The following is a 23978-nucleotide window of genomic DNA, read 5'->3' on the forward strand; positions in this document are numbered from 1 at the left end:
GGGGGGAGGTAGGCTGGTTGGTGGAACGGATGGCAGAGTTGATAAACATTAAGTCCAGAGTGTGTCCGGCTTTGTGTGTCGGGGATGTTATGATTTGCTGGAACCCTAGGGCAAGTAGGGACTGTAGTAAGGATTTGCATGACGCAGTTTGGGGAAGGGAGTCCACATGGAGGTTAAAATCTCCGAGGATGATGGAGGGGATGTCAGGTTTTATCCAGTCAATGATGAATTCGATTAAAGGAGAGGGGTTAGCCTCTAGGCACAAAGGGGGGGCATATACTAGACAGATTTGCAAAGTGTCTGACCTGAAGAGGCCTATTTCTAACCTGGGAGGGGTAGCTGTGGGGATGGGTTTAAGGTTTAAACATTTCTTGGCTGCCAGCAAGAGGCCTCCTCCTCTTTTTTTGGGTCTGTGGATAGAGAAGAATTCGGAGGAGGAGGTAGGGAGTTGGTTGATGAGGACAGTATCTGAGTCTTTGAACCAAGTCTCCATGACAGCACAGATGTCAGGCTTGCAATCGATGAGGAGGTCATTGAGAATGGGTGTCTTTTTAGATAGGGATTGTGCGTTAAAGAATATTATGGCTAGGGTAGTGAGGCCAAGGAGTTGAGTCAGCGGAGAGGTGAGGATGGGGATAAGGGACTTGCAGGGTGGGGGGGGATAGAGGGTGTTGAGGGGGGGGCGTCTGGTGAATGGAAAGTGAATGCAAGGGATAGGGTATGAATCCATGGAGGGTAGCTGGAGGTAAATGGGGCGGAATGACTGAAAGGGGTGAGTCGGGGTGAGAATAAGTAAGGGATTCTGCAGGAGTGCACAGGGAGTGCTGAAGATAATATACAGTAAGGAGTAGCAACTAAAGTATTGATGGGTGTAGAGGAGCAGTAAAATAGGAGGCAGAAAACAGCGGACGTTCGTATCAGCAATAATAGATACAGAATGAGTGTCTCGAATGAGCGCTTATAATAGTTACAGACTGTGAAAAGAATAGTCCTGCTGTAGGTCCATCTGATCTTTCAGGGTTGGGTTCGGTGAGATCTGTATAGTCTGGGAGGTGCTGGCCCCTGACCCCGGCGGGTCTGCGTCGACAACGTAGGGCTGTGATGTGATCAGCGGGGGGATGGTTGCGTTGTCACCTACAATTTGTGTTGGAGGGACCCACATCCACAGGCACAGGTTCGCACTAAGGGGCGCACAAAGGGGCAGGCCCCTTTCTCGCTCTCCTTCGGCACGTGACGCCTGGATGCAATGTGGGCTTTAAATCAGCCCTACCTTTGAGCAGCCAATGACGTCGTCGCAGGGGCGGGCCTTCTGGGGCCTCGTTGTGGCTCGGGATGGCATCCGAGGGATTGCTGAGCACTGCGGCCGGCCTCCACTGACCCCGATGGGTCTTCGCCGGTCATGGTGGAGGGGAAACCGTGCCGATCGCGAGCAGGATGACATCTGTGCAGTCACTGAAACCTGGCTCAAGGACTCTGACATTGTCCTATTAAACCAGCTCCCTACGCCCTCCTATGACATATTCACCATACCCAGACCCAAAAAAAGAGGTGGAGGCCTCCTCCTAGCTGTAAAAAAGCACCTTAAACTCAGACACATAAACATTGACACACCACCCAAATTTGAACTAGGCCTGTTCAAATCACCAGAATTCCAAACCTGCCTTGTCTACACACCCCTAGGACTCCTAGAGCACAACCCATCCCCTCTAATAGAATTCATATCTGAAAACATTAATATCGAAATTCCAGTTGTCATACTCGGAGACTTCAATCTCCATGTTGACTCCACCCCACTTTCTTCCTCCTGCGACACCTTCTTCAACTTACTCCAGGCCATCGGCTTTAGTCAGCTCATCTCAGTCCCTACCCATAAAGCCGGACACACTTTAGACCTTATCTTCGTTAACTCAAGCATCTTCTCTCCCAATACCCCCCCTGCACCCCAGTACCCTGGTCAGATCACGTCCTCATTAATGCCCAGCTAACCATAAACGCCCTGAACCCCAGAAATACTTCCCACAGTAACACCATCATCTTCAGAAAACCCTGCCCCTCTGAGGACCTAATCGCAGCACTCTCCAACTCCCTTTCTAATCTAGACTGCACCTCCCCTGAAGCTGCCCTCAACTCATGGAACAAACTCACCCTTGACATAGCAAACGAACTATGTCCCCTCATCAACCGAGACCTACACCCAACACAAAAAAATAGAAATCCTTGGTACACATCAGAATTAAAGACAATGAAAAACAATCTCAGACTGAGAGAAAGAAACTGGCGCAAGAACCCATCCATGCAACTAGCAGCCATGTACAAATCCAGTCTGCACACATACAGACTCGCCACTCTTAAAATGAAACAAGACTTCTATGCATCCAAAATTCACAAATACATATACAACCCTAAATCACTTTTCTCCTATTTATTTATTTATTTAAAACTTTTATATACCGACATTAGTGTACAACATCATACCGGTTTACATTTGAACTGACAGGTAGAAAATACAAAGAACAGGGGTCGGGGGAGGGGAACTCATAATATGCAGAGCAAAATAAAGATGACGGTGGAAAGTACAGCAAAATCCTATGTATCTGACCTCACTAAGTCCTCCCTGCCCACCATCTCTGACAATGAAGCCACCAGTAAATGTGAAGAACTTGCCCTATTCTTCCACAATAAAATAGCAAACATCCTCCTTAGATTCCCCATCACCTCACCTCCCATGCCCATCATCCCGACCATTGCCAATGCCAACCTTAACTCCCTTGACCTTACCTCTTCCAAAGAAATTGAATCTATCCTTAAAAAAATTAAACCAGCATCCCACACTACAGACACTATCCCCACTAAAGTATTCCTATCCATCCCCAACACCATAGCAAACCCTTAGCTGATATCATCAACTGCTCCATATCCTTTAGCACAGTCCCTGATGCCCTCAAGCATGTTGTTGTCAAATCCCTCATCAAAAAACCCTCCCTGGACCCAAAAGACCCCGCAAACTACCGCCCCATATCCAATCTTCCATTTATCACTAAAATCCTGAAAAAAGTGGTCAACTCACAACTCATGGACTACCTTGATGATAACAACATTCTCCACCCCGCCCAATTTGGTTTTCATAAACACCTAAATACAGAAACCCTCTTGCTCACTTTCTCTGACGCCCTTCTCATAGGCATTGATCAAGGCCACAGCTACATCCTCGCCTTCCTCGACATCTCCGCAGCGTTTGACACAATAAATCACAACCTCCTCCTATCTCGCCTCACTGATATTGGCATTTCTGGCACAGCCCTCCTTTGGTTCACATCATAACTTGCCAACAGAAAATTCTCTGTCAAAATAGGCAACTCAGAATCATCTCGCTACTCCCTCACCCAAGGAGTTCCACAAGGCTCATCCCTCTCCTCCACCCTATTTAATATATACCTCTTGCCACTCTGCCATCTCCTAACCAACCTGGGACTCAAATTTTACATCTACGCTGATGATGTACAAATCATCATCCCGATACAAGACTCTATCTCAGAAAAACTAAAATTCTGGGAGAAATGTCTAAACTCCATAAACACCTTTCTCATAACTCTCCACCTTGCTCTGAACTCCTCCAAGGCTGAGCTACTTCTCATATCCAACCATCAAAGCACGAAGCCTTCACTCTCAAGTAACCCAGCCTTCAATTCTATTGCCTCTCAACCCTGTGTACGAGACCTTGGAGTACTAATTGACCAATCCCTAAACATGAAAAAACACATCAACAAAGTCCTAAAGGAAGGCTTCTACAAGCTCAACATCATGAAAAAGCTCAAACCGCTTCTCCACACCCATGACCTTCACACAATCATTCAGGCAACCCTTTCATCCAAACTTGACTACTGCAACTCCCTTTTTCTTGGCCTCCCCTACTCCACTATAAAACCACTCCAAATGCTGCAGAAAGCTGTAGCTAGAACCATCACCCATGCCCGCAAATCCGACCACATCACCCCCATCCTCAAAGACCTTCACTGGCTCCCTCCCTATCCCCTCACGTATCCTCTTCAAAACCCTTACCATTATTCATAAATCCATTTACACACATAATTCTAACTGGCTTGACGAGCCTTTCCACTTCATACAATCCAGCCATCCCACTCGAACTAACCGCAATGGCATGCTCCATATCCCCTCCCTCAAAAAGGCACACCTATCCTCCACAAGAGATCGAGCCCTGTCTATTGCAGGCCCCGCCCACTGGAACAAACTACCTGTGAACCTCCGCCTTGAGCCCTGTACCAACAAATTCAAACAAAAATTAAAGACCTGGCTCTTCAAACAGGCATACCCAGATTAGGACCTTCTTCCTCAACTCGTCCCACTCAATTCGACCCACCCTCTTCCTCTATTCGTCCCACCTTTTTTCCCCCTTTATCCCCAATAATCTTGTTCTAAAAAAACAACACACTTCCTATTACAAAAACAGAAAATGCCAAGCTGCCTAAAATACCTGTAAAATAAAAAATAATATACCTAAAAATATTGTACAAAAGCTTCTAAAACTACATAGTTCCTTCTTCAGATGTCAGATCAGAGACATTCATATCTAAAGATACAGTATTTTTGGGTAATACATAGATCCAATAAAAGCTATCAGAGCTTGCCAAGAATACAGTTTACTCCAAGTGATAAATCTTCTATATCAAACAATTACCTCCCAGGAATCAAACAGCAACAACTCTAACCAGGGAAGAGCAGCACTGCAAACATTACATCAAGACCTAGAAGACCAATAAACTTCTTATTGAAAACAGAACAAGAAGGACCCTTACTATACACTAGCAGAATCCCTCACCTGGGTCACACACACAAAACACGGACAGACCCTTACCAAAGTCATAATAAGGGACTAACAAATAGTAAAATCAAAAAATATAAAACATCAATCATAATAGTAAAACCATATTAATAAAAATAATAAACACTTCAAAATAATTAATAATTATAACAACCAATAATGAAAGCCTTATATAAATGTTTATAAATTTCCCAAAATACAATATTATATATCTAAACTGTAGACACATCAAATAACATCCAGTAATGAAACTCAGAAGGATTTAAAAAAAAAAATCTACTGCTCTCCATACCTGGGATTTTTTTGATTGCAGCCACACTGAGATTGTTGTGAATTGGGGAGGGGGCTGTGCAAACTTTACTCTCTCTCTGTCACACACACACACACACAAACTCTCACACAACCCCCCCCCCCCTTACCTACTCACAAGCTCACATAAAGACACATGTATGTCCTTTCTCTCTCTCTCATACACACATAGTCTGTCCTCTTCACACACACCCTCACACTCACACACACAGACATTCATACAAGCTGTCGTCCTCACAGACACACACACCACTTCCCCTTATCTTCTGGGCCTCCACCACTCTCTTCAAGGCCACTGTAGATTGGAGTCGTTGCAACTTACCAGGCCTAATTGCTTTCTTCAAGGTCACTGTGTGATGGGCTCTGCGGCAGTCTGCCGAGCCTCCTTCTTTCTCTTCAGTCACCATTGGTTTTGTTACATTTCAGGGAGGGGGAGAGCAATATTCCCCAAACTCATCCCTTGCAAGCAACTACAGATGAAAAAAAACTAAAAAAAAAAAAAAGAAGAAGAAATTGATGAGGGCTAGGACTGACCATACAAAAGTATGTGGCCCATCATCCTATATCTAAAATGAGAGTTATTTTTCCCAGTGTGCTTTGTTTTGTATTTGTCCACATTAAATCTTACCTGCCATTTATATGCCCAGTTCTCCAGCCTCACAAGGTCCTTCTGTAGTACCTCACTGTCTTCCTGTGTTTTAAGTCCCTGAATATTTGTGTCATTTGCAAATGTGATCACTTATTATTCCCCTTTCTTAATCATTAACGAATAAGTAGAGCAACCATGGTCCCAAAGCAAATCATTATTCACTTTTCTCTACTGGGAAAACTGAACATTAAGTCCACCTTTGTTTCTTGCCTTTTAACCAGTTACATTAAGACAACACCTCCTATCCCGTGACTTTTTAGTTTACTGAGGAGTCTCTTATGAGGGACTTTGCTGAATACCTTCTGGAAATCTAAATACACCATACCATTCAGCTCTCCTTTATCCACATACTGGAACTGTTTACACCTTCAAAGCATTCTAGTAAAATAAAAGGTTAGTAAGGCACAACTTACTGTTCCTAAATCCATGATGGCCCTTTGCCATTAAAGCACATTAATCCATATGACTAGTGATTTTGTTCTTAAACACAGTTTCAGACTGTAGTTGCTCAGGTCCCCCCTGAAGCCCTTGTTGAGAATCAGTGCTAGATTTGCTGCTTTCTAGTGCGTCAGGTGTAGAGGCAGATTTGAATGATTGGTTATAGATTGTCAGTAGTAAGTCTGCAATTTCATATTTGAGTTCCTTTGGAACTCTGGTACGAATACCATCAGGTTTTAGTGATCTGCTGCTACTTAATTTGTCAATTTGCACTAACAAGTTTTTCAGATTCAAACTGATTTGATTTAGTCCCTCTGAGTCATTACCTGGAAAAAAAAAAAAAGATTCCAGGGTGGGTATCTCCCCATCATCTTCCTCTATAAAGACTGAATTAATTTTATTTCTCTGTTATTTTTAGATATATTTTTTACCTTTATCTATCAGTCATCTAACAGCCCAACTAGGGTTGCCAACTAGCTCCAGATTTTCAGGCAGGTTGATACAGTCCTGATTTTACCCCAATGCAAGCTGGGACTTATTCTGATGTACCTAATTGCATTCCTTCAGAAAATCAAGAGTATAAGTACCTGCATGCAGGGGAGAAAAACCAGGACTGGATCAACCTATCCTGAAAATCTGGAACCGGTTGGCAGCCCTGAACCAAACTGACTTTCTTGCAGTTTATTTGTTTGTAAGGCACTTGAAAAGGTTTTTATTATTAGTTTTTGCCTCTTTGGCAAGTCTCTCCTCAAATTCCCTCTTGGCCACCATTTTTAGTGTTTTCTATTTAATTTGGCAGTACCAGTTTTTCTCATTAGGTCCTGCTTTCTATTTTTTTAAGGTTTTGTTTTGGTTTTTTTTGTCTTTGATGGTGTTGCGCTGGAGGTGGACCCTTGGCCTGGTGCAGGATTGGTACGACCCTCTGGTCGGACCCAGAGAGCGCCTGCCACCAGGAGGCGGAGCACAAGAGGTCAGGCAGGCAGAGGTCAGCTCCAGGCAGCGGTCAGTTGTAGTCAGGCAAGCAGGGGTCAGTACCAAGAGTCAGTCCAAAGGTTACTACCAGGAAACGTGGAGCAGGAACAAGACAGACGCTGGAAGACACGGAAGACCACAGGAACACGGAGACGCTAGAACAAGGAGACACTGGATCGCAGGATCAGATACAAGGAACAGGCAAACTAGTACACCGAGGTGTCGACTCGATTGCTTAGGCGAGGCTCTGGGAAAAGAGGCTCGCCTTTTATACTAGGGCTATGAGATGTCATCGGGATGCGTCCGAGTCGAGTTTCCCGAGCATGGCCCTTTAAAAGTGGAGATGTCTGCCACGTGCGTGTCTAGGGGTGGGGCCGAGGTGATGGAAGACGCGGAGCCCCTACGGGAGAACTGCTGAAAGGTCTGTGACGTGGAAGAGGCAGAGGATGCTTGGAGAGAGCATCAGGGACGTCGGGAACTGGCGGCAGCGGCAAGGACGGAAGTAGTAGAGGGCAGCACGAGGTGAGCAGGCCCAACGGCGGCACCAATGCAGCCAGGACGCTCAACAGAAGGCCTCTTTTGAATCACTACTTAGCAGTGCTGGTAGGTGCTTGTGCTTCTTTTTCTTTTGACCTTTCTTAATTTATGGAATGCATTTTGTCTGGGTTTCCATAATAGTGTTTCTGGATAGCCTCCATGCCTCATGTAGACTTTTAACCCTTGTAACTGCTCTTTTTAGTTTTCTTCTAACTAGTTTTCTCATTTTGTCATAATCTCCCCCTTTTAAATGCATATGTTGTTATGGCAATTTTATGGGGATTTTTGCTCCAGTGACTATTTCAAATTTGATTGCATTATGATTACTGTTGTCAAGCAGCTACACTGCTGCTACCTCTTGCATCAAATCCTGCATTTCAGTAAGAACTAGATCTAAGGTAGCCCCCTCCCTCCCCCTTGTTTGTTCTAACATAGTGCTGGTGCAAGAGTATTTGGCACCCAGGCAAATCTTTGGTCATACACACCCACCCCCAATATACCAATTAGTGGCAGGCTTTTGCACAGTATTCCCTCCTACCAGGCGCACTGGTTCCAACATAGTGCTCTTTTGTTTGGCAGTCTTAGCTGTAACCCAGCATTCTTCTGGAAGATTTTTGTCCCTGAAAACAATTTTGGCTCTGCTCTCTAGTCAATTGCCTAATTTAGCTAATGGAAACACCAGCCCTGTCTAACCAGTTGCTCAATGAAGCAGTCATTTATGGTATCCAGAAATGTAATCTCCTAGTCATGTCCAGATAAAATATTTACCCAATCAATGTTAGGGTAATTGACGTTTCCCATTATTAATGCCCTTTATTATTATTATTTCATTGTCTATTTCATTAGCCTGATCGGGTGGTTGGTAATAAACCTCCAGCGCAATATTCTTCCTTGTCCTGCATGGAATTTCTACCCAAAAAGATTCCAGATTGCAGTTTGTTTCTTGCAGAATCTGTTTTACTTGATTATAAGGAATCCTTGAAATATAGTGCCACATCATGACTACATATTTCTCTCTTCTCTGTCATTTTGATATAATTTGTACCCAGTATCACCGTGTCCTGCCAGTTGTCATTTTCTACCAGGTCTCTGAGATGCCAGTTGTATCACTGTTGCCCTCTAGTACTATATACTCTAACTCTGTATTGGGTAGGACAGACTTGCAGAAGTCATCTCGATGAATCATGCGAAAGGTTAATTTTGTCCCTTATGAGAGAGAAATTTTGCCATATAGTTATGATTTGTTTATAATGAGTTACAGTTATTGCTTGCAGTTTTGTGTTCACTGAGAAACATACTATGTTACAGTTCTTGCTTTACAGCCCCCCCCCCCCTCCCCAAGCCCTCCACTTTTTCCCCCTGGTATTAACAGAAGTTAGTTAAGATGGTTGAAATGGAGAAGGAGGATAGAGAGAGAAAATATAACTTAGACTCCATTATTATGTACAAGTTCAGGACATAGCTTATCTAGAAACATAGAAATGATGGCAGAAGACGGCCAAACGGCCCATCCAGTCTGCCCAGCAAGCTTTCACACTTATTTTTTTCTCATACTTATCTGTTACTCTTGGCCCCTATTAGTAACATTTTGGTTCTATTTACCTTCCACCCCCGCCATTGATGTAGAGAGCAGTGCTGGAGCTGCAGCTAAGTGAAGTATCTAGTTTAATTGGTTAGGGGTAGTAGCTGCAATAAGTAAGCTACTCCCAGGCTTATTTGTTTACCCAGACTATGTAATTCAGTCCTTGTTGGTTGTTGTCTGAATATAAATCCTCTTTTCTTCACCCCCCCCCGGCCGTTGAAGCAGAGAGCTATGCTGGATATGCATTGAAAGTGAAGTATCAGGCTTATTTGGTTTGGGGTAGTAACCGCTGCAACAAGCAAGCTACTCCCCCGCTTTTTTGTGAATGCAAATCCTTTTTTACACATTTCCTCTTGCCATTGAAGCATAGAGCAATGTTGGTGTCGCATTAACCATGTGTATGTTTATTGAATAAGGGTATTAATCTCCAGGTAGTAGCTGTCATTCCCACAAGCCACCCCATGCCTCTTCTCTTCATTCACATCCTCTAGACTTTATGGATCCACAGTGTTTATTCCACACCCCTTTGAAATCCTTCACTGTTTTAGTCTTCACCACTTCCTCCGGAAGGGCGTTCCAGGCATTCACCACCCTCTCCGTGAAGAAATACTTCCTGACATTGGTTCTGAGTCTTCCTCCCTGGAGCTTCAAATCGTGACCCCTGGTTCTGCTGATTTTTTTCCAACGGAAAAGGTTTGTCATTGTCTTTGGATCATTAAAACCTTTCAAGTGTCTGACAGTCTGTATCATATCACATCTGCTCCTCCTTTCCTCCAGGGTGTACATATTTAGATTCTTCAATCTCTCCTCATAAGTCATTCGATGAAGACCATCCACCTTCTTGGTTGCCCTTCTCTGGACCGCCTCCATCCTGTCTCTGCCCCTTCAGAGATACGGTCTCCAGATCTGAGCACAGTACTCCAAGTGAGGTCTCACCAAAGACCTGTACAAGGGGATAATCACTTCCCTTGTTGGAAAGATAATGGGCAGAGCACTACTTAAAGAAATTACAGGTTTCTGGGCTGTTAGGTAGCTTTTCCCCCACTCTCCCTTCATAGCCCACAACTTCCCCCTCCTCCTTTACTAGAAGCATCCTGGAACACCTCTTAGCCCACGGTTCTCTCCTTCCCCTTCTAGCTCTCCCTTCCCAGTAGCCCACAGTCCAAGGCCCCCTTCACAGCTTCATCCCTTAGCTTAACGAGGACTGCAAGCTTCAAGGTCACATGCATACATACTAGAGAATTAAAAGTATAAGAACAGCTCCTACTTAAAGCCGTCTAGCAGATAAAGAATTAAATCTTGACTTTGAAGCAGAACACAAGAAGTTTAGCAAAGGTTGAAGTTGAAAAACCTGGCATGTACCCAGATTGGTTTTAGTAAAATTTCTCTATTAAGAAATAGATTATAGACAGGTCCTTTTTATAGTGATTTAACAGTAATGATTACTTGCTACCAGAGACATGACAATAGTGATACATGTGCTGATTTTTGGTTATTATTTTGGGGTATTTAATATAATGTGTTAGGTTTAGAAAAAGTGCAGAGCTAGTAGTCACATACATGTGAGATAAAATGTCTGGACAATATGGCAATTAGTGAATAAAGACAAGAAGTCAACCATTTTTAGAAGACACATGCAGTAGAATTTCTTATCCATAGTTTGGCAATATTTCAGGAAAGTTAGAAAACAAAGAGATCTCTTCTGTGCATGTGCAGTCCAAAAATTATATAACCCCAGCACCCAGTAGAATCTACAAATTCCTGCTAAGAGTTACAGATTAGTACGACCAGCTTGGCAGAGACCCAGAATTCCCATGCGCATTCCAGTCTTCCCAAAGAGATCTGAGGAGTTTTGGAAGGCACTTTTTCAGGAAAGTTGTAACTTCCACTAGGCTTTCGTATATAATTATTCCCTATTAGTTGGGGAATTAAGATATTTACTCTTGCTTATTGTGCTTGTATACTGTATATATTCAGTTTGTTATTTGTTCCCAAGCATTTGGTTTTGCACATATATTTTACAGAAATATAGCTTTTCATAGTTTCACATAAGACATAGTCAATGTTATAATTTTCTTGGTTGTTTGTGTGATCCAGACTACAAGGCAAAATCACTCTCCTTCCACCCACTACATTCATTTTATTTTTCAAACTTCTAGGGTTAGCATATAGACATCTTAAAGTGTTCCTTTCCACATCTTTCTTACAAGTAGATGATTCAGAGGGTTGGGAATCAGTTTTGTACACTTGGTCATAGGTAAAACAATCTATTATCCTTTGTGTAAAGGTATTCTTTGTGGATACCATGCTCAAACCCTGTGCTCCTGTTGATTTCCCCCATGGTTTTGTTTAAAAGTTGTTCTGTTTCCCTTATAATAGTTAACACCTGCTGGAATAGGCTCTTCCTTTCCTAACACGTTTCTTACTTCCTAATAAATCTAAAGCCCTCATCTTTGCACCATTTGTCTCATCCTCAGAGTCAGACTCTGGAGCTCTGTCTGCTTCTGGGGTCCTGCATGTGGAAGTAGTAGCATTTCTGCAAATACTACCCTGGAGGTGCTGGATTTGAGTTTACTACATAAGGCTTAAATTTAGCCTCCAGAGCCTCCCTCCTGCATCTCCCTATATCACTGGCCTCCCTATATCACTGGCCAGCAACTACCCAGCACTCTGTAAAATCCTATCTAGGCAATGCATGAAGTCTGCTACTCTTGCAACAGGCTGGCAAGTTACCAAGCGATCCTACTGGCCAACAGCTGCCCACTGTCTATATTCCTAATGATCAAATCCCCAGAAACAAAGATAGTCCTATCATTGCCCTCCACTGCTGTGAAGATACATCTTTAGTCCAAGAGGATAGCTCTTCTTCTGGAGAACATGCCTCAGTTACAGAAAAACTTCATATACCATTGAAATATGCTCCTTTCTAGTCTCCTTGCCTCTCAACGCAGTAGAAAGTTTGCCATAATGGAGATGGGACTGCTCTACTATATTTATGAAGGTCTCATCTATATACCTCTCTGTTTTCCCTCAGTTCCTCATGACCTTGCTCCTCCAACAAAGCACAGGGGCTGCCAATATGGAGACGGGATTGCTCTACCATGTCCCTGATGGGGTCCTCTATGTACTTCTCTGTCTGACTGACCTGGAGGAGCTGGTACAATCTAGTTTTTATTTTTTTTAGAGATTATACTCGTTCTCTGAGTGCTAGAAATTCCTTGAACCAGGTGCACACACATACAATCTCTCTTCAAAAGGAAGATAATCATTCATGTGGCACTGACTGTAAAAGACTGGATAGCCTTCATTTAACTTTGAGATAAGAAATTCCAAGAAACAAAGCAAGGATATTATGAAGTGCACATTGAACTCAATCACAAGAGGTTATTAAACCATGAGAGAGGGGACATTAGCCACAGTTAGACCTCTTTTTAAAGAAAGGGAAGACCAGCCCGCTATGCAATTGTGGTGTGTATATATATTAAAAAAAATGGTAGACGGGTAGGTGAGTTTAAGATAAGATTCAAATTCCCAAAACAGTTTAAAAATAACCAGGCAACTCAGTCTTTTGAGCAAGCTACTGAAACTCGGCAGAATTTTAACTAGCAAAATTCTGCTGAATTTCAGTTGCATTCTCCACCACTGACTAGTATTATAATTGGAGAAGGAAAGGAGAAGTGTATGTAATTCTCTACTGTATACACAGGCACTAGCTGTACAAACCACCCCCATCCATTTATTTTAGAGGTTATTTTGGCTTAGTTGCAGTGGAGCCATTCAGTGTGAACAACTCATGGACACTCTTTATGCTGTGAACTCTGCAAGGCGTCCCAGTACATCATCAACTCATGGGGTTGGACATAGTGACAGGTCACAATTTTTCTAAAGCGACAGACAGAGAACTTCACTTTTACAGAGAAAAAAGTGTGTCCGGTGTGAAGCTCCTCCGGTGGTATTCTCAACTTGTCCAGACACAGCCCTACATAAACATCTTCCAGTTTAAAATAAGGGACGCTGGGTGAAACGTTATAGATCTGATTGGCGACGTCAGTAGAAAAAACGTAACCTGTGCCAGAGCAGAAAGGAGGATACCTCTGCCCTGGATACTCGATCTCGCTTACGTACCACTTGCTGTTTATAGCCCGTATGGGCCGTGCAATAAGAAAGAGAGAGCCGGTGAAAAAATTGGTGGTCCTATTCTTCTTTATAAGCAGTTCAGTGAGGTAAAATGTATTAACAAACATGTCCGAGTCTGTCTTCATCACAAAGCTGGACTGTGGGCAGAAGTGATGAACCCATTCTATTCCCATCAGGGTCTTCAGTGTCAGGTTGTAGTAAGAGTCTGAAATTTTTCTGGATGATGTCCTTGTATTTCAAGCTTTCGCTGATGATGCTGGCTTCTGCCTGCTTGTTCTCTTTCTCCATCGTCCCCAGGAGAAAAAAGGACACCACCTGCTTGTCCCCTATTATTCTCTCTTTCCCCCATGTCTGACGGATCGCAGCCCGAGCTTCCAGCTGCCAAGGTTGTGTAGTGATGAGAATAACCAGGAAGGGAGGGTTCTCCCGGCAGTCAATGTCTGGTAACAGCAAAAAGGTATCACTTCTACCACCAGCTCTCTTGTGGCAGAAAATGCAGAATTTAACAGAGTTCAGTTCAATGAATAGGGTGAGACAAGCAACGAGGAGAACCATGATGAAGATGCCTACAATTCCAGCCTTACACAGAGCCATCTGAAACAGACAAAGACAAATTACAAAAGAAAATTTTACTCTTTGTTAACAAATAACCATTAGAGAACTTCACCAGCTTTCTATCCCTTTCAGAGTGTGGCATAAAGTATCCTGCCAGAATAAATATGTTACAATGAGACCTAGGAGTCTCTATATACAACAGATCTGCAGCTTCCAGATTGTATTTATGTATTTACTGTATTTAAAAGATTTATATATCACCTTATCCATTGTTCGAGGTGAGGCACGACCAAAACAAACATAATAGTGTATCAACTAACAAACGTAAGTACAACACAAATGAAAACTAAATACAAACAATATGCCTGCAATAATAAGTTTCCTTTAAAATGGAGGAAAAGAGGGCAGACAGGGCAACCAAACAAGGTTTATATTCATATCTGATCAGGTTGTCAGTTAAAATCTTTATTTTTTTTTTTAATATTAATAACCCACCTATCAACCATTCTATTCAGGTTACAAAGTAACACTCATCAAATTACATAAGATAAAAATAAAATACAATAATAACTGCATAGCAGTAAACCATCCCATCTAGCGCCGAAACATAAAAAAGCAGAATTAGCAGTTTAATATCCCCTTTAATGACAGTTAATATTTAATCAATTTTACACGTAATGGAGACCCAAACATCTGAGGAAAGTATGTGTGTGTGGGGAGGGGGGGGGGGAATTGATTCAAGCTCCTTGGTTTTAAACAACTTCCTGTGTCACAAAACAGAAAATCTGTGTGTCAAGACAGTTAAGGTCCTAGGTATCAGTGACATAGCCAGAACTGAATTTTGGGGGGCCCAAGGTTAACATAGATGGGCAGTAGAGACAGTTCTAGGCCCTACTAGTTGTACTCTTATAGATAAATAATGCCTTAGCATATGCACCCTACCATGGATTTGTAAGTAGTCTGCAACAGCTGTCATGTATCATGAGTGACACTTTAAAATATTTTAATTCTATTACCTCAAGCTCTTACCAACGTTAAAAATGCCTTATTAATCTGATTAAATTTGTTATATCTATTGCGGTTTATAAATACAAAATATTATGTAAAAAGTAAACAAAGAAAACTTGAGAAACATCAGATCCAATCGTGTAATAAAATAAATATTAATGTATTCTTTGATGAATCCTCTTTCAAAAAATGCAGAGAATGTCATAACTATAATAAAACAGAAATCATAATAATCAAACGAATGTAAGATTTGCAATGGGTGTAAAACAGAACTAGAATATGCAAAAAAATATTTATTCAAACTCTGGTGTCACCTTAGTGACAGCAAAACAAACTCCCTACACTGCCAAAGACTTTGTGAAGTAACACAAACACCCCCCCCCCCCCCCCAAAAAAAGAAAAAAAACGACACCTAGAACCTTGCCATACCAATACCATAACAATAACTCTCAGGACTCAAACAGCAGCAACTTTATTGACAAAAAGACACTAATACATCACCTAGTGGGCAAACAGAACAAGCTGGATGGCTACAAATCCCTACAAACTACACCCTAGTTGAAATACTGCACCTCTGTCACATATGCACATCACAGAAGGCCCTTACCTAATACAGAATAAGGGACTACAAACTAGAAACAGAAAAATGCAGACAAAACTGAAATGAAAGCCAGATAAATCAGACTCTGTGAACTCTGAAATACTGAAGAAAAAGTAAAATACAATTATACAATAAATGCACATTCCCTAAGATTTCATATTACAATCGCTGAAAGGCAAAATAATGGTTTTTTACCTTTGTTTTCTGATCTTATTTTTCTAATTGGTTGGTCCCAGTCTTTTCTCTTTTTTTTCCCTTGCCTGTCATTTCCTTATTCCTTTTTCAGGGTCTCTTTTATTGTTTCTTCTGCCTCCTCCTGTCTTCTTTCTTTCCTCCTCCATACACACACACACAGGCTCTCTCTCATATGCGCTCTCTCACACACAAGCTCTCTTTTACACAGGATCCCACTCTCTTCCATGCTCTCTCTCACATACACACAGACTCCACTGTCAAGTACTCTCTTTCACATGCAGGTTCTCACTCACAAACACACATATACACAGGCCAAACTGAAATAAACATAAATTTAAAAAAAAATAAAAAAAGGAAACATAAAATGGGGCCTTTCCATTGCCCCCATTGTTTCTGCTTTACCAGGAGTCTCACCGTGCCCCTCTGCTCCCACCTTCACTGACAATATTTATTTAAAATATTTATCTGCCACAATATGAACACTCGGAAGCTTATTTTATAGCCGTATTGCTTTATGACTGTATTACTTTGTGGCTTTTAACCAATATGTCCCCGGATGGCTCCAATGCTGACGCTATTTGTCAAGGGGAGCCGGCAGGGCAAGAGTGGCTGTGGATCATGCCTGCCTCTTTCATTATTGCAGATTCCCCATGGAAGGGGAAGTGGGGATTAGGGATGCCCAGCCCTGGCCTATCTGTGGTGGAAGAGTGGATCAGAGAGGCCTGGTTTCTTTCAGGGGCGTGGGAGGGATTGGAGGCCTCAGATCAGGGGGGCTCAGGGAGGTGATCTTTTTATTCTTTTATTTTTATTATTATTATTATTATGTATACATTTTTAACATTTCTTTTTATTTATTTGAAAGGAATAGAAAATTTTGGGATATTTTCAGCTGTCTATTTTTATTTCATTTCATTCAGAACAAACCAAAAATAGACTTTTACATTCTAAAAACAGCATTCACCTTGAACAAACTCACATCGTAGGCATCTGGCCTGGTCCATCTTAGAAGTTAGGTAAGCAGTTAGCACTGTGGGTGGGTCTCCTGAGAGCAGGAATAAAGGCACAGCCCCAGAGGGGAACAGACAGGCCCCAGAGACCCAGATTCTGTAATCATTCTGTCCTAATTGTGAATAAGAAGGGAAAGGTAATCCCTTTAATATAGCTGGCCTACTTCTAGTAAAGATTAAATAGTGAGTATAAGAGAAAGGCATCTCCTTTAATATAGCTGACCTCTGTCAATTGTGTTGTGACTGTGAAAATGCTGATTTTAATTGCTGAACTGTAAATCAATGCACTGGAAAAGCCTTGACCGCTCATTTCTGTGCCACATGTGGTATGAGAGGTGGGATTTTTTGGTTTTACGCTATGCATAGACGGAGACCCATGCCTCGAAGCAGAACAAGGAGTGTTTCTGAAAGTGTATGAAAGAGCAGAAAATCATTCCAGGAAAATAAGTAAATGTTTTCTCTGGGTTTAAGGGTACTGGGGCCTAAAGCAAGGCCCAAGCCAAAACAGACTAGAGAAGAGAATGAAAATGACCGTGCAACTCCTGCCCAGAGAAGCAGTTTGGGTGCAGACGCGGTGCTGCTAAGCATGTGCACATAGCACCGAGAGGAACAAAAGTGGGTGGCTCAAAAGAACACACGAGGAGAGGAACTGGAAAACGTTTTTGGAAACATAAAGAATTGTGTGCTGGGGCGTGACTGCAGAATAGCATTATAAAAGTTACTACAGGCCATGGAGAGGAGCTCCACCTGACAGAGAGAAGAAATAAAAAGTCAGTCAGAAATGGAGAAGCGGGGCTTGGGATTTTGCCTTTTTCTTCCCAGAGAAAGAAAGGCCAGTTCGCTTGTTGATGTGTTTGATCAGGGCAAAGCCCTTGAAAAAAAAGGTTTGCTGCCAGAAGGCGACTCTGGGGGAAAAAAAAGAAAGAAAAGTTATGGCCACAGTGTATTTTTATGGGCTAGCAATTCGTCTCTCCTGAGAGCAGGAGTGCTGGGAGAAACAGAGCTTACCCAGTTCAAAGGTATATAGGGAAAAGCTGTAGAGGAGCCAGAGAACGTAACTTCAGAAGGGCACACCAAGCAGAGGAGCGAACTGGCTGCAGCAGTGAGTGGAGATACAGAAAATTGCCCCAGAAGTAACCCAAGTGGAGAATGAGGTGATAGAACTCAACAGAGAGGTCACCACACTAAAGAAAAAGTGCTTGGCCAACGATAACCAGGATCGCCCCAGAGAGAGGCCTAAGGGAGGCCTGGCAAAACACCAGTGAAGCCAGTGAAGGCACAAATGGCGCAGATGCCAGACATCAGAACAGAGCTACAAGTACCAGCACGGAAGAGTGCAAAGGAAGAGGGTGAAAGCCAGATGAAGGAACCTATAGTGACCATGGCTCATATACAAGAAAGCTTGCGGTGGGGCCTTGTGGATTGGGCCTCACTGAAAAGAGGAGACAGTCAGGTGTGCCCTGAAGATCCGCAAGCCCAAAGCATGGAGATAAAAGCGAGGGAGCACAAGCCTAACCAGGAATCAGAACAAACACGGGGCTCCCCTTTCCTCACTAGCCAGACCAGGCTTGGTACTCAGGCTGCAGAAAGGCCTACCAGAGGCATTGTAAAGAGGCCGGAAAGGCAGCAATAGAGACTGGAACAGAAGTAGAACCTATATCAGTGGAAAATGAAGAAATACAAGTCATGGAGCAAGAAAAAGGGAAAATACAACCTAGGAGTTCTGAGGAAGGAGTGAAATTTTCCCTAAGGAACATCTAATAAATTATGAAAAGAGGACCTTAAGGGTTGTGAGGGCTGATTAAATGAGCATTAAAACATCTGTGGGCCAACCCATGTATAGTCTTAATAACTGTGGATTATTACCTTAAACTTGATCCTCCAGGTGATGGGAAGCCAGTGCAGCGTGAATAAAATCGGCATTATATGTTCGAGAACACTAACCTCAGACATATGCACCAAGCTGCTGCATTTTGGACTTGTGGAAATGAACCCCAATTATGGGAGGTTTGTTCCTTTAGATCCCTGGTTTACTCTTTTGCTCAGATGTAAAGAAAAAATACAGCCAAGACAGCTTCTGTAATTACTTCCTCTTTTGTATTTTATTCTGCACAGTTGCTTATAAGAAAAGGGAAGCAGCTCTGGTTACTCAGATACCATCTTATATATCTAAGAGTACTACTGCTTCTGTTCCCTACCTGGTTATATTCTCTTTCTTAGCAAATCAGATTGTCATTGTATTCATTAGTTTCAAATATAATAGTTTCCAGCTGTTAATTCCATATAAGGAGTTACCACCCAGGAATAAGATCTAGACATCATAGTGGACAGTACATTAAAATCCAGCTCAATGTGCGGCAATGGTCAAAAAAGCAAACAAAATGTTAAGAATTATTAGGAAGGGAATAGTGAATAAAACAGAGAATGTCCTAATGCCTCTGTATCGCTCCATAGGTGAGAATGCACCTTGAGTACTGTGTGCATTTCTGGTTGCTGCATCTCAAAAAAGATAGAGTTGCATTGAAAAAGGTTCAGAGAAGGGCAGCCAAAATGATAAAGGGGATGGAACATCTCCCCTATGAGAATAGGCTAAAGAGATTAGGGCTGTACAGCTTGGAGAAGAGATGGGATATGATAGAGGTCTATAAAATCATGAGTGAATTGGTTATTTACTCTTTCATATAATACAAAGACTAAGAGGCATATAATACAAAGACTAAGAGCACATTTAAAACAAATTTGGGAAATGTTCTTTTTCACTCAACGTACAATTAAGATCTGGAATTCATTGCCAGAGGATGTGGTTAAAGAAGTTAGAATAGTGTGATTTAAACCCCAGCTGTGCAACACAGAATTGCCTGCACTTTTTCTTTAGTCTGAGCCTGGCTTCATCTTCAGCAATAGCTTTGAATCTGACTGGAGTTACAGACTCCTGGACCTTGTCCTAGCCTGGCTGGCAGCACAGACCTTGGGGTTTTTCCCACAAGGTTGTGTCAATTGCACCACAGGCTCACACTGCTTGCAACACTCATGGCTGTCTGGTCCCAGGGAATCTCTGTTTCTGGGTCTCTCATTCTGCCATTTATTTATTTTATTTATATACCACCATTTGATCTGAGATATCACATCACATTCAGGTACTGTAGGTATTTCCCTATCCCCAGAGGGCTTTCAATCTGTTTGTACCTGAGGCAATGTAGGGTAAAGTGACTTGGCCAAGGTCACAAGGAGCAACAGCAGGACTCGAACCCTGGTCTCCTGGTTCATAGCCCCCTGCTCTAACCACTAGGCTATTCCTCCCTCTAGCTCTCTGCTTATCTCTCAAAGTGCACTTAGCTAAAAGGGAACTCACCCCCATTCATTGAGAGTGACAAATGGGCCGATACAGTACAGTGCGCTCCACCGGGTTTGGCCGCGCGTTTTTGATGTGCTAGCTTTACCCCTTATATGGTAAGGGGTAATAGCGCGTCAAAAATGCGCTATTACCCCTTACTGTACACCCCTTACTGTACACCCTCCGACTTAATATCATAGCGATATTAAGTTGAGGCCTCAAAAATAAAAAATATCAAAAATTAAAAAAAAAAACATTTAAAATCGGCCCGCAGCTAGTGGGTCGGAAGATGGACGCTCAATTTTGCCGGCGTCCGTTTTCCAAACCCGTGGCTGTCAGCGGATTCAAGAACCGATGCCGGTAAAATTGAGCGTCGGCTGTCAAATCCGCTGACAGCCGCTGTTTCTGTCAAAAAGGAGGCGCTAGGGACGCGCTAGTGTTCCTAGCGCCTCTTTTTACCACGGGCCCTAATTTGCATAGGCCACCCTCCTGAATCGCGTGCCCAGGAGAATGGCCTGTGCGCGCGCCGGGAGAGTGGGCGCTCGCTGGCTCTCCCGCGTGTTTTTCTTTATCGGCCTGAAAGTGAGTTCAGCCCTTACACCAAACAGATGACAGGGAGGTGAGGGTTCGATTCTGCTGTGCTCTTTCGTTCTTTCTCAGTCTGTTTCAGCCCTACTTCTGGGAGGGACTGTCAGCAAGCTGAGGAGCGTCGTTCTTCTTCAGGATGGTCACTGACCCCGGTGCTTTTCCTCCTGACTTAAATATGCATTATTCAGGGGGCTAATGCATATTAAAGTATGAGCATGATTAGAGGTGCGCTTGGCTCTTTTTTTTTCCCCCACTTCAGAAGGCTTGGTTGCCCACCCTCCTGGAGGGTCATCTGTCAACAGCATAACACTGAGCAGATCTGGGTCTGATGATAAATCTTTACTGTGGATTGGATGGCTTGATTGTCATCCATCAACCTAAGCAGTTCTAAAGACCTCAAAAGGTCTGTTTGCCTAGCACTGTCTTTCTGATTCTCTGTGTTTACAGAGAATAGAATTCTTTCTCTAGGAGGGACAGTCAGTAAACAGTGTGTTCCTGCAGATCAGATAAACCAGTCATGTAAGCTACCTGGGCAAAGAAGTTTATTATCTCTGCACCTGGCTTCAGATGAAAATACAGGCCAGGTGTCCATTGCTGATGTCAGAGACTCTATTTTGGCTGCAGGTACAGTAGTGAAAATTCAGGGTTCACCCCTGCAAGGTGAGCCTGGAGCTATAGCATAGGAGGATCATTTTTGAGGAGGTTAGGGGCTGAGTAGGGGATCATTAGGGATGAATAGGGGATCATTAGGGATTAGCTCGGGAGACATGTTTCTGTGTGTGAGAGCGTGAGGGGGATGAAGGGATTGTGTGTGAGAGACAGAAGGGATTGGTGCTGGTGTGTGTGCACTAGATTGGGTGGGAGATTAGAGCTGGAGCACTGTAGAGACCCCTCCTGCCTCCTCTGCACTCTCCCTCCCCTAATGCAATTCAAATCCTCCCTCCCTTGATCTCAGTTTCTATTATACAGATCCTGCAACTTCCCTTCCTTCCTACCTCTCCCAGATCCTCTCTCCTCCCATCCTCATCCTACCTCTTTCTCTCTCTGTTCCCCTGTCCTAGGTTGCCAGTTCTCCCCACTCTCTTCTCCCCAATTTCCAGTTCTCCCACTCTCCTTTCGCCATCCCTTGTCTTCTCACCTTTTCCTCCTTTTCCCATCTTCAGTATCTCCTCCCTGTGTTAATACTTGAGGTTCCTTTCCTCACGCAATAAAAACCAAATAAATTCTACACACATGCAAGTTTAGAAAAATGTTTTTATAATGTAATATAGAAGATGAAAATGTTTGTCAATGTGCTTCAGAGTTTTCTAATTTCTGCCACAAGAACCTGTGGGGCTGTGCCTTAAATCTTCTACTCCCTGTTGTCTGACTTTCTAGGGAGGAGAGGGTGATAAAGGGCACCAATACTGCCTTGCAGTGGCAAGAACCAAAATCCGTCTCTGGTCTTATTCATCTTCACCCTTCCTTTCTTGGTCTCCATGTCTCGCCTTTGCATTGCCCCCTCCTCTCCCTCTCCCAGCTGGTCTTTGTTTCTTGGGCCGGCCTTAGACCTACTGCAGCCAAGGCCCGAAACTAACACACAAACCACTACTCTGTTCTTATTTAACTAAGCCATACAAATAGTACAATATTTCAAATGTATTTATAACAAATCTGCAATAAAAGTTCTTTATTCTTTAAATTCTAAATTTTGGCTGTATGTTGATAACATAAATTCTCAAATATAAATCACCGCCACATAATACATATTAATAAAATCTTAGTACAAAAAAATAAGTATAAACATCCATCTCAGCACACACTCATACTATATCTAAAACACAATGACCCGTAATGAATCTGTGATCAATTCCCAATATGGCAGCTATTCCAAAAAATGTCAATGTTCTTCACATGCTATCCCAATGTGAAAGATCAAATTTGAACATTGGCTCGCTACAAAGTTGTTATAATCTTTCAAATCAGTGTCCTTCAAGACAACAACACTGTTGAAAAATGTCATTATTCTCCGTGTGGTATTCCTATGTGAAAAGTGAATGTGAACATCAACTCACTAAGGAAATCTTGAAATCACAGTCCTTTAAAACAACTTCAGCATCATTCAAGTATCAAGAAAACATGTTTTGTCGTGGCTTCAAATTTAATTCCAATATCACTTCATAACTATCATTTATCACCACAGAGAAATATACCCTTTGGGTTAAATGATTTCAAAGTTCCAATGACACTCCATAGTTGTCATAGGTAACATCGCAAAGCACGATAAAGCCATATCACACGGTTTAACGCAAATGAAAAAGGTGTAGTAAAAATCCACGTTAAAGCCGTGCCCACTTGGCCAGAAATCCCACCCCAAACTCCTCCCCTTTTCCTAATTTGCATCACACCATGCGTTAAAGGTGCTTTTCGCATGTGAAAATGCCATATAGCACTTTGATAAATGACCCTCTAAGTTTGTACCTGAGGCAATGGAGGGTAAAGTGACTTGCCCAAGGTCATAAGGAGTGACAGTGGGACTTGAATCCTGGTCTCCTGGTTTGTTGCCTGCTGCTCTAACCACTAGGCTACTCCTCCACTCCACTAGATAATTGGCTAGATCAGTTGGATCAAAATTTGGCTTCTTTAGTAGTGATCTTACAGAAGCCCACTTCAATACCTCTGGCATATATATTCTTCAGTGAGAGAGAAATTGACCATTGACGTTAAGAAGGGGCAATAGTGCTCTTTACAGCTTTTAAATTACTGACATTATATGAATTTAGAGGGCAGTAGGAGGAGTTCATAGATGAAATAATTTTCAGGATAACAAACTCACAAAGTTCATCAAATGAGGACCATCTACTGTCCAAATTCTCTGGGAGCACTTAAAACCAATGAGGGACATTAACACATACTGCAGAGATCTTTAACAATTTAGCAAACAGAAAATCCATAAAATCACTTCCTTTAATGACGTTGAAACTGCCAGTCGAGGAAGAGGAGGACACATCACAGGGTGAAGTTAGATTTTGAGTTATCCCAAATAGAACTCTAGGATTGTTACCTGATAGTTGAAATGGTGATATATAAAAAGATTGTTTTGATTTGTCAATCTCAGTTTGTAGGTACATAACTGAGACTTACCTCATTTCCAACATTTAGCCACTAGGGTTCCTCCAAGTTTATCCCACACCCTTTTGAATTCCATTATCATTCTCGTTTTTGCCACCTCTTTCGGGCGAACATT

The 23978-nt window shown here is 42.6% G+C and overlaps 1 protein-coding gene and 1 pseudogene across 5 annotated transcripts in view; both read right to left on the reverse strand.

Moving 5' to 3' along the window:
• The window catches only part of LOC115076971 (beta-1,3-galactosyltransferase 5-like), a 39472-nt gene extending 33624 nt beyond the window's left edge, over window positions 1-5848 (reverse strand). For all 5 annotated transcript variants that reach the window (XR_003852922.1, XM_029579034.1, XM_029579033.1 and 2 more), the window contains exons 1-2: window positions 5778-5848; window positions 5472-5636 (exon numbers count right to left, since the gene is read on the reverse strand). The gene's annotated coding sequence lies outside the window, so the exon portion shown is untranslated. The remainder of the gene's footprint in view (window positions 1-5471; window positions 5637-5777) is intronic.
• Window positions 5849-11004: 5156 nt separating this feature from the next.
• Window positions 11005-23976, reverse strand: LOC115077120 (annotated as a pseudogene).
• Between the last annotated feature and the right edge of the window lie 2 nt (window positions 23977-23978).

The sequence above is a fragment of the Rhinatrema bivittatum genome, chromosome 15 (genome assembly GCF_901001135.1).
Source record: "Rhinatrema bivittatum chromosome 15, aRhiBiv1.1, whole genome shotgun sequence".
NCBI lineage: Eukaryota > Metazoa > Chordata > Amphibia > Gymnophiona > Rhinatrematidae > Rhinatrema > Rhinatrema bivittatum.